This window comes from Panthera onca, chromosome B4, assembly GCF_046562875.1.
Source record: "Panthera onca isolate mPanOnc1 chromosome B4, mPanOnc1 haplotype 2, whole genome shotgun sequence".
Lineage (NCBI taxonomy): Eukaryota > Metazoa > Chordata > Mammalia > Carnivora > Felidae > Panthera > Panthera onca.
The window spans coordinates 84,602,570-84,614,214 of record NC_138345.1 but is presented as its reverse complement, the minus strand read 5'-3'; positions in this window follow the sequence as shown (position 1 = coordinate 84,614,214).

Here is an 11,645-nt window from a genome sequence, read left to right as displayed (position 1 = left end):
GCTAACGATTTGCTTTAATCCAACCAAAATAAGAGTAGGCAATCTTAAAGCTTTTAAAGAAAAAAAAAAATCTGGCTCTACCTTTGACCCGGGCTATTTTTCTTCAAATATTTGAAGTTCAAAGGCACCATGTGCTTATACTTTTATTTCAAACCAGAAAATCACCCCTATTGTATTTGATCACCCTCTTATTTGAATTTGCAGACTTGCTTAATAATAAAGCACGTACTGGACACCAGCCTAATGTATTATATATATAATAATATCAGAAAAATTTTTTTAACTAGGAAATACATAAAATACTGACCTTGTGGGTAAATGTCTTTAGCATCCATTTTTAATCATTATATTTTACTAAAGAGTGGCAAGAGTGAGGTTTTAACATGGCTCCTGGGAGAATTATACCAGTCTTTATGGAACACATTGCTCACAGCTGTGGTGAAATGGCTATCACTAAAAATCACAGCACTCTTTATTCCATGTCAATGACATCATTGGTCTAGTTGAACTGTAATTCACATGTGGGAAGCAGTTGTCTACCAGTGTGAAATTATCCTCTAACTGAATTCTAAGGGGGAGGGGGACTGTAACATGGAGCCGTTTTATTATTTCACTTGCATTCATCATTACCGTTATTTCCCACTCTGGATAATGTTGTCAGAAGCCATACTTCTGCTCCTATAATAGCAGATGATATTTTTAAGGTATTTTTTTAAGGTATGACTAGGTAGACACCTTTCTATAAGACCACTGTACTGGCTGGGATTCTTCAGCTTTTCATTTATGCAGGTTTTAAGATGTCCCATAAAGACACATTTCCATAAAGAAATGTGACAGTGAGGCAATTAGTGCCTAAAACCTAAATTGGTATCCCCTGAGAATCTGAGGAGGAATCTGAAATTGTAACGGGAAGGATACCAATAACAGGTGGGTTATTATACAGGGTATTTAGGTTCTCAGTGACATAGAGAGAGAGAAACAAGTGAAAAAGGCCTATTACTAAGTCTCTATTGTCTTATTTCTGATACTGTCTTGCTTCATGATAATTTGGATGCCACCCTATATCCTTCTGTTGGGCAAAATTAATTTTATGATTATTTTATAGGCTTCAAACAAGCCCAAATTGGTTTTTATTTAATAAGAACTTGCTTCTACTTGACTTTCATTCATCCAAACATGAGAAAACAAATCTGTTCTGATGGAAAATATGATCAAGGAAGCAGAGTTAGGACCAGGTAAGAGCACTTACCTGCAAGGGGCACATTCTGTTTAAGGTGAATATTTGTAACTGGAAACACAAAGCTTCTAATAGTCATTCTGTGAGATATTTAGCCCCATATATAAACCTCTGATTATGTAATTGCTCTGGGGATACAGACATTTAATGATGTTTCACTGATTACTATGTCATGCCAGACATATTCTAGACATGGAGTTTCAGTGGTAAACAGGACCAAGTTCCCACTTGGCCAAGGGGCTTACCTTCTGGTGAAAAACAAGAAAGAAAGAAAGAAAGAAAGAAAGAAAGAAAGAAAGAAAGAAAGAAAGAAAGAAAGAAAGAAAGAGAAAGAAAGAAAGAAAAGGAGGGAAGAAAGGAAAGGAGGGAAGAAAAAAGAAAGAGAGGGAAGGAGGAAGGAGAAAGGAAGAAAGAAAGAAAAGAAAAAAACATATATAATGTAATTTCATGTAGTGATAATACAAGGAAATAAAATAACAGGCCAAGAACTAGAGCTTGTCTAGGGCCAGGGAGGGAGGAGAGGGAGGTTATTTTGAAGCTGTGGAAGGAAGTTTCTCTGGGAGGTGAAATTTGAGCAGAGACCTTAATGAGGAGAGAATGAACTAGGGGGTGATCAAGGAAGCACAGTCTAGGCCTGGCTGAATTAACAGCAATTGAAACTGTCCTCAGGTGAGAATAACCTTGGTATGTTCCAGAAATAAGAGTGAGACCAAGTATGGTGTTGCCAGAGGAAGAGTGGTACAAATCAGAGCAGAGGAGTGGGAGATAAGGTTGGGGAAGAAAGCAGCTCCTATGGAGCCTTGCAGACCACACCAAGGTGAAAACTTTGGATTTAATTTCAAGTTTGAGAGAATCTATGAATTGGGCAGAGTAGAGGGGTCTGTAGAGGAGTCTGGTTTATGTTTAAGAAGGTCTGAACTGTTTTGTGGAGAACTGATTATAGGAATTCAAGAGTGGCATCAGAGATTGGGTAAGAGGTTTTCCTACTAATCCAGGAGGAAGACAATGATAGCTGGAACTGTGTCATGGGAATAGAGGTGTGGAAACTGGTGAGAATCGTCATATATTTTGAAAATAGAATTGACAGGACTCGCTGATGTGGGAGGGGAGTTGTAAACTGTGAGAGAAAGAGAAGAGCGGAGAAGAACCAGGTGCCATTAGCTGAAATGGCAGATCAAATCACAAATCAAATCAGTAAGACAGTTCCTGGCTTCCAAGATGCAAGGAGCTCACATCATAAGGAAGAAACACATACACACACACACACACACACACACACACACACACACACACACACACACACACACACCTGACAAGTGTTGTTACAGAAATATACTCAGGAACTTCCTGATCTCTAGATTTTCCATAACTTTTATTTAAGTCCTTCTTCTTTAGCCTTTAGCATAAATAGATCACTGAATAGTGTGGCCTGTTGAGATACATGATATTTCAGTGTTAGCTGATTGTACAAATTGGTCTGTACAGCAGCATATTATGTATCATTACATAGCATACAAAGATCTATTGCTTGGCACCATAGAATGTATCCTTGTCCATGTAAAACGTATGGGAAAGTATGCCTCTTTTTTGCCAAATTTCCATAGTGGTCCTAGGCAACCATGATTATTCAAGATAGAATCATGGTATCCTTTTCCATACTCTGTAAGTTTCAATTATGTATTTGACAGAACAGGGTAGAAAGAGAGAGGAGTTTCATGAATTCATGGTAAGGGTTTCATCACCCATGTAATGAAACTATAAAAAGGCTACATGGTAATAGGAGAATTGGTCCCCCACAATTCCAGAGTAGCAACTTGCAGATTCCCAAACTTTGGAGGGGGTGTTAAAATGTAGATCCTCAGAACCCATCGATAGAATTTCTGATTCAGTTAAGTTGAGAAAAGGGCCAAATAGTCTTTTTGTTTATTGAGCCTTCCTTCCCTGGGTCTGATGCTAAAGTTATAATGATCATCCTTGGAGAAACACTACCATCTATCAGTACTTTTGTTTTATCCTGTGCCTTCTAATAGTACACAGAGGAATCATATTCAGTATAAAGTTTTAGAACAAAGGATGACGAAAATACAAGATATTTTAAAGATTCTCTGACCTAAACCCTTTATTTTTTTTTACATATCAGTTTTAAGAAACAGATTGCTCTTAATTTCAGATCTAGTCACACATAAAACACATCTTAAAGAAGTAACTGTAGTTACCAAATATGGATTGCCTTAGGATAATTTAGTTATTTTTAATGGAAGCAAGCATGCTACATTTGAGTGATTTTATAAAAGCTGATTTAAAATTTTTTTTGCCTATGGCAAAAATTTTAGAAAGAGCTTTTGTGACTGCAATCAGTATGTTCAAATTATGCATAATTTTGTTTCTAACATTCTCGTATTGGATCACAAGAAGTCAAGTATAATTACTAACAAGATGGAGAATTCTACCCTCACCTTGAGACATTTAGCATGTACTCTCATTAAAACTATAGGAAAAGATCCAAAGTTACAAGGAAAAAAATATAGTACATTTTATTGTTCCCTTTACAAGCATATCAATTTCAATGAATAATCACAAACTTCAGGAAAATGCTCATCAACTTCTAATGCTATGAATCCTTTTGGGACAGATCCATCGGCATTTACTGTAATTAATTATTCATGCTTTCATTAACTTCCTATGGTATACTCTCATTAGCTGAAATAAAGATTATATCCAAATTCCTGTTTTTAAGATAGGTCTTGGCTTTTCCAAATTTTACCACTGCATTAAATGATTTAATGTTCTCGGAAAAACTGTTGAAATAAGTTTTATTTTCCTAACATATTTAAGAAATACCTGGAAAAAATCAATATACTTTTATATGAATTAGTTTTGTGTACAAACTCATAAAATAGTAGATGAGAGCTCTTAATATTAGATGATAATAAAAATTAAAAAATGAATTCACAATTTTTAACCCAGGGGAACTTGTGTCGCTAGCACTTTTGCTTACAATATTAGAAAAATATAGATTTTTAATCAAAACTCCAGTAAGTTCATTTTCACGTTGTCTACTCTATTACTCATAATAGAAACTATTCATCATGGTGATAGATGGCTTAATAAGTGTAAATGAAGATAGTAAGAATTACTATCTCATAACTTGAGTTGTATCTCTGAATGTGAGAAAGACTGTGAGAACTTAAGCACAGTCCCCTATAGCCTCTGAGATGTTCCTGGGACAACGGACTTAAAGGGCAGCCTTTAAAACAAAACTGCTTGGGAAACTAGAATTCAAAATCAGCCAATTTGGGGGACACATTAAGAACAATTCTCCTGTATAAGAGGTAGAAAAGCATAAAAATGAGCATTAGCTAATAAACCAAAAGCTAAAAGAAAATTCTGCTACCACATGAAAACCATCTCAACAGCTGAAATATAATCTCTAGTATTAATATTTCCTTTCTCTGGGCTTCTTGGACAAATGTATCCCATTCATGGTTCCTCTAATTAGGTGCAGTCCTAGACAAAATTGTAGAGAAAGCCAAACCTGTCTCCCCTTCCACATTTTTTCTTTCTTCTGATTACCAACCACCTAGGTTCTCCTGCAAGTCATAAGTACTTTCCTACAACACTGACTCTAAAATGCCAATGACACCTGATGCAACACTCCTGGAGGTGAGGGGGTAGTGACATTGCAGAGGAGAACTTTAGGGGGACAGTCCTGCCTGAGCACATATGGTTAATCTGTAATGGTTACATTTGAAGGAGTACTCTGAAACTAGGGTAGGGATATTAACCTTTATGATCAGAATATGAGGTGACTTATTCGTACATCTGCATAAGACAATTTTCCCCCTAAACTTGGATCAATGAAGAAAGCAAGGAAGAAGGAGGGAAGGAAAGGAGAAACAATGACTGCAGTCAAGCATCCTCAAGAATTACCAGGCAAATGCCAGGCATGCTTCCCATCTTGATCCCAATCTACCAATTGGAAACCCCTTCTCTGGAGCATTTCGGAAACTTGCTTCTTCTGACTCTAGTGGAAAGCAGTGTAGCATAGTGGTTAGGAGAGTACACTGTGGAGTTAAGATTAACTGGGTTGGAATCCCAATTCCGACATAGGCAAATTCCTTAGCATCTTCATACCTCGGTTTCCTTATCTGCCACATGGGGATGACATCATACACGGTGGTGGTAAGTAATAAATGAGTTAATACACAGTAAATGTTTAGAAAATTGTAAGAATGGCAAAAGCTTGACAAAGGTTGAATAGCCTCACTTGTGGAGTCCCAGGAGTCTCCTACTTCTATTTTGCCATACTCACCTACGCAAGGCAACCAAAAAACAGACATTTTTGATCCTCATGAGGGTGTTAGATAGAGGAAAGGTACTGCTTGTGAGAAAGAGTTAGAAAGAATTGTAATTATTTAATGTGCAAAGAGGAAAACTAAGGAATATTTCTGGGAATAGCTTCTATTTTGCCCAGAAGAAACAGAAAAGCTCAAATGACAGCAAGAGACCAGGAGGAATTTATTTGTGTGGGCTTTAAAGATGAAGGCTCTGACTGAAAAAGGTGTTCAAGTCTGAAATAATTGCCATGGGAGTGGAGGAGGCTGCCTGCCGCAGACATGGTTGTGCCCGGGGCAAGCCAATAAGCAAGGTGCCCTTGAAAGCGTCTTCAAGCTCCATGTCAATGTTTCTGAGGGAATCTTTCTTTATGTATGTATAAACAACAGAAATGTGTAAAGCTTTGGGCTAAAAACTTAAGATTTTAGCAGGAAAGTACTTGTTCTGTCTTTACTATGACAGGAGCATGATGCCGTGTTGAAACCGACCCCATACAACCAAAATTCTTCATTCTCTATTTGAAATACTTATGAGTGATGATACAGTAAACACTGTAGCTTGATAGGGATCCTTAAAGAATAGAAACAGAGTTTTTTTTTTTTGTTGTTTGTTTGTTTTTTAACGTTTTTATTTTTGAGACAGAGAAGACAAAGCATGAACGGAGGAGGGTCAGAGAGAGGGAGACACAGAATCTGAAACAGGCTCCAGGCTCTGAGCTGTCAGCACAGAGCCCAACGCGGGGCTCGAACTCACGGACTGCGAGATCATGACCTGAGCCTTAACCAACTGAGCCACCCAGGCGCCCCGAAACAGAGTTTTTAATAATGTAGGGGACTTGATTTTTGAGAATGTTCATGGCACACTCACCTTAATAATTTGATAGACTTGAGTAAACAACGAATGTGTAAGAGGATGAAACCATAAATAAAAGCAATAAGTAACTCATTTATGAGTGCTCTCATGTTTTGGAAATGCATATTAATTCTTAGAATAGTGTATACGCCAACTGTTCACACAAGAAGTAGAAGAAAAATATTCTATAGAAAAGTTTCCAGGAGGTATATATGAATCTTTTTAGTAAATATGCCTAATGATTCTCTTTGACCTCACAAGATAAATCATAACAAATTGAGTCATGCAGTAACTTTTTGATATGCCATAATAAAAGACCTATTAAAAATCTCAGGATATGTATAGTATGCTGTCATACACATAGATTAAGGATCTTCTATTAAGGTTATAAAATGTTTTTGTCGTTGTTCTCCATCTTAAAGTTAAATATTACTTTTCTCAGGACAAATAGTTGAGGGTTTCCTTAATTCCAACAGTCCATTGTCAAAAACCCCAGCAGGAGAATGTTTCTATAGTGAATTCACTTTATTTCCCTGAAATATCATTAGAAAATAGCAACCTGGGGGGCGCCTGGTGGCTCAGTCGGTTAAGCGTCCGACTTCAGCACAGGTCACGATCTTGCGGTCCATGAGTTCGAGCCCAGCATTGGGCTCTGGGCTGATGGCTCAGAGCCTGGAGCCTGCTTCCGATTCTGTGTCTCCCTCTCTCTCTGCCCCTCTCCCGTTCATGCTCTGTCTCTCTCTGTCTCAAAAATGAATAAACGTTAAAAAAAAAATTAAAAAAAAGAAAATAGCAACCTGGGAGTTAAGTCACAGGAACTAGAATCTATAAAGGACTTTGTAGTAACAGAATACTACCGTACAGCAAATGTATCATTCTTCACCTGTTTTACAGGCCAATGTGATGAGGTATGGTACGCCGAAGCTTCCGCGTGTATGACCTCCCTATCAGACTTCTACCTTGCATCCTCTATAACAATTTCTCAAGCGTTTGGAATTCTGCATTTCTGACAGGGTGGGTTATTTTTTATGCATCGAGATTCCCCATGGAGTTAGTATTACTGCTGGCTACAGAAAAAGAAGAGAACAGACATTGAAAGAAGAGAACCTATCTGGAAGTCCCTTAAAAATGGAGAAACTGGAGACCACTGAAAGGATCTGTTGCTGGGAAAGGACACACCACTGAGGAGAATCTAGGGGAGATCACAGCCCTGAGCCTTCACGCATTTCCCACCCCTACCTCAAGGTTCCCAGCTCCCGATGGCTCCAGGCTACACCTAGGTGAGTTCCAGCGTATCCAGTTCTGTCCACGATATGAATTTTCCTCAGAGCACATATTATTCCTAGTGGGTGACCAGAGAAATGGGTAAAATAAAAGACAGCATATGTGTAATCTGGGGTTGGATGAATAGAATGTTCAGATAACATTGTTTGTTTTCAATTACAGTAATATCACATGGTTGGCCAGCTTGAGAGAAACAGATGGGTGGCTATCTTCATTTTTCTAAATATTTCCTGAAGAGTTAAGACATGTTCATAGCAGAGCTTTTATAAAGTTAAGACTCTAGTCTCCTGTTCTCTAAGTAAAACATTGCACTTTTTTTGTGAGAAAGGGGGGTTATCTATTTCTTCTAAAATGCCTTAATGAATGGGAAAAGATATGGTTAGGTTACAGAGTACAGCAACATTTGCTTTTGGCATCATTATCTGGGGATTTTTGTGCTTTTCTTCCTCCTTTGCCTTATCTCTTTTTCCTTTTCACAGTTCACACTTACACAAACTGTGCCATTCATTGTCATGATAAAGCAAGTACTGAGTGTTTAGCTTTCATTCTTGCCCTGGGATGTTAAAACTGACAGCTTAGCACCTCTATTACTTTTTATCGGTGAGTCATTGCCCTTGCCAACACTCAAGATAAGAAAGTCTCACACTTGCCAGAAGGAGAAAAGAAAGAAAGAAAAAAAAAAAAAAAAACACAGGAAAACCGAAAAGAGAACTGGGGCCGGGTTATACTAACCACAAAATGGGCAGCTGGAGGCTGTTTTAAAAACGGATGGGAATTGCCATTCACCAGGACAAAGTTATAAATGAGAAACTGTCTGGTGTGATTTAGGTCATTTCCAATAGAGTCAATTTTCAACTACCCAGTTAACCAGTGTAAACCTCTGAAGGAGTACAGAAATCCAACACTTGATCTCATCTTAATTCAAATGTTAAAAGACCTCCATTCAAAATGAATCTGGCTACTTCATACTAAATCTGTTTTTATGAGAGATTAGCCACAAGAATGGAGAATCAACATGTGATGCTACTGTATTTGTATGTGTGTGTGTACAGATAAACTACGTCATGAGACGATCAGAGAATTCAATGACACATTAAGATCGTTTCTGAATCACTGCTATTCCCTGATAAATTTGGGAAGATTAAACAAAGTTTTACATTCCTTTTCCTCCTCTATTACAGACCATGTTTCCTGGCACTCTGCCTCCATTCCTACTGTCTGCATACTTACAAAAGAAGCTGCACAGGGCTGTGAGGAACATTCTCATTCAGCAGAAACCCCATGGAAGTTCCGTCCTGTGGTTCATAAAGGGTTTGAGAAGTCTCTGAAAATATGACCGTGATTTAAAGTTCCCGTGTAGAACTAGTTCCTCTTTCTATCGACTGAATAGTGGAGGTCATATTGACACGGAGAATAGCCATATTTAATGTATGCTAAAACCTTTCCATGTCTTCACAGTTTGCTCAAAGACCATGTGAAGTTCTGAGCAAGCATAAGCCACATCCATAAAACATCCTCTGCTGATTGATTCCCAATTACAATTACTTTGAAGTGAAATAAGAACTTAAAGATGCTTACAAAGCAATCTGTGTGAAGAAATCTTCTAATCTATAATTTCTCCCCAGTTATTCAATTGTCTTGCCCATATCTAATCTGATGGCATTGTGTTTTAGCGATTACCTTTTAAGAATCTTCTCCAGTTTCAAATTCTTCATTAGATATCCAAATCAGTATTCATTATAAGGAATAAAGCTACTTTTTGATTGCACTCAAATTTATTTGGTTAACATAATATTTAATTCGCTTGTGTAATTATAGATATAAACAAGTCTGGAACTACCATGGATCCTACTGGTAGGAGCAAACATGCAAAGGGTGTACTAGGGAGGGGCTAGTAGCCTCTAGATTTCAGCTAGTCATGGCTATTAGTCCTTAAATAATATAGAGGGAATAGAGGGTGACAGCTAATACAGTGAACTTATACTGGAAGTCAAATTTAAAAATATATATATATATTGTATTCCCAACTCACAGATGGAGAAACTGAAATACTGAAATTTTAAGTAATTTAATTAATATATATCTGGTAAAACCCTTGAAGAATGTACAGGAAAAATGATTATATGGAAAATTCTAAGCACTACCTAGGAAATAGCAGAGTAAAAATGGCCAGTTACATTCCAGTGAAGAGTGGATATGCTTGAAGGATATGCTGGAAGTGGAGGGATAGGACTCAAGGAAGCCTTCTCCAAAAGAAGGGTGCATAAGTTGAAGTGCAAACCAACCAGACAGAAGAGCGACAGAGGCCCCAGGGTACGAAGGAGGGACAAGGGAAAGAGCACAGCATGGGAAGAGAATTGCCAGTAGTTCCTGGAGTAAAATGAACACGATTAAATGAAATGAGTTAAAGAGGTGAGCAGAGGCCAAATACAAAAAGAGACTATATTATGCTAGAGAATTTAAACTTTACTCTGCGGACAGTAGGAATTAGGCATTGGAATCACAGGCTCAGATATGATCTTTCGGCTTATCACTTGAGTGCACTGTGGAGAAAGGACTGGAATGCCAGATAGGAAGGAGGCTATAGCGGTAATCCAAGCAAGAGCTGATGGTGGTCTGAGTTTGCGTAACACCTCTTGAGATGGAGCGGAGATATACATTTAGTTGCTAGCTTCATCAGGACTTGCTAATTGATCAAATGCAGAGGTGGTGGTGAGAATGAGGACTATTAAGGGTGAATGAGGTTTCTGGAGTTGTACTCATCTGGAAAGAGGGAGGTTTAATCATTCCTTGAGATGTCCACCTCATGAAGAAAAGGAGTAAGGTTCAGGGGTGATGAAATTTAATCTTAAACATGTTACATTTGAACGTCCAGTTTGAGAATACCTAAGAATGGTTGAATATGTAAGTCTCGAGTTTAAGAGAAAGATGTGGGCTGGAAATATGGATATGGTAAATGTCAGCACATAGGTGTAAGTGAAATGAACAGAAAATGAAATAAGGAGAGTAGAAAACGGAGAAAGAAAATGAGCCGAACTTCCCCCAAATGGTAGCCAATTTCTGACTGCTTCCATCACATGGGTGATAGGTCAATCAGCAAGCCACCACACTTATACATAAAGGCACATGTATAATGGCATACTTCTTTCTAAAAACTCCAAAGCACTAAGCTTGATTTTCCTTACATGAAATAGATGGGGGAGACTGAGCTGAACACAGCACGACTGGGGTGTTTCGTGACCACTCCAAGCAGGCAGAGTGATCATTCAAAACCGAGATGACATCGTTATAAATATTTCTTAATTGTACATCATCCAAAAAAGTGGTGGAGTTGACACTAACAGTAGTGAACGGAAGAGGATGGGATATTATATCTAAAGTGTTCTTCAACTTCAAAGTGAGTCTTTACTCTCCCCCAAGAATGGGAGTGCTTATTAACAGGTGGTTTGCTGCAGTAGAAATCAAAGAGCACTGGAATTGGAGTTAAAGTCCCCACTGGACAAACTACGTCCACTCCTCAGTAATGAACAGTTTAAGCGGTCCCTAAGGAATGCTTTGGCAGATGACCTGCAAGAAACAACGACTGCAGAAGGTGAAGTTTCAAATAAGCTTCCTTTTTTCACCACAAACAGATTAGTTACCTTCTCTGGGTATATATCCTCAGCTAGAGGAGGAGGATGTTCACAGATTATCTCCGGGGTTTCCAACATCCTGTGGCCCCAACCACCTGCAGGAGTAAGTCAGGACACAGACTTCACTGGGGAAGTCCTACATGCCTGAATCCACCCCACTCCCCAACCCCCGTCCCCACACCCCCTAGCTAAGCAGGTACACCAGTACTTTTAGCCTGATAGCATTCTCAATCAGAATTTGTCATCACTCAAAGCCCAGGTAGACTATGGGGCCTATATTAACCTCTTCCTCCAAGGTCCTAGTT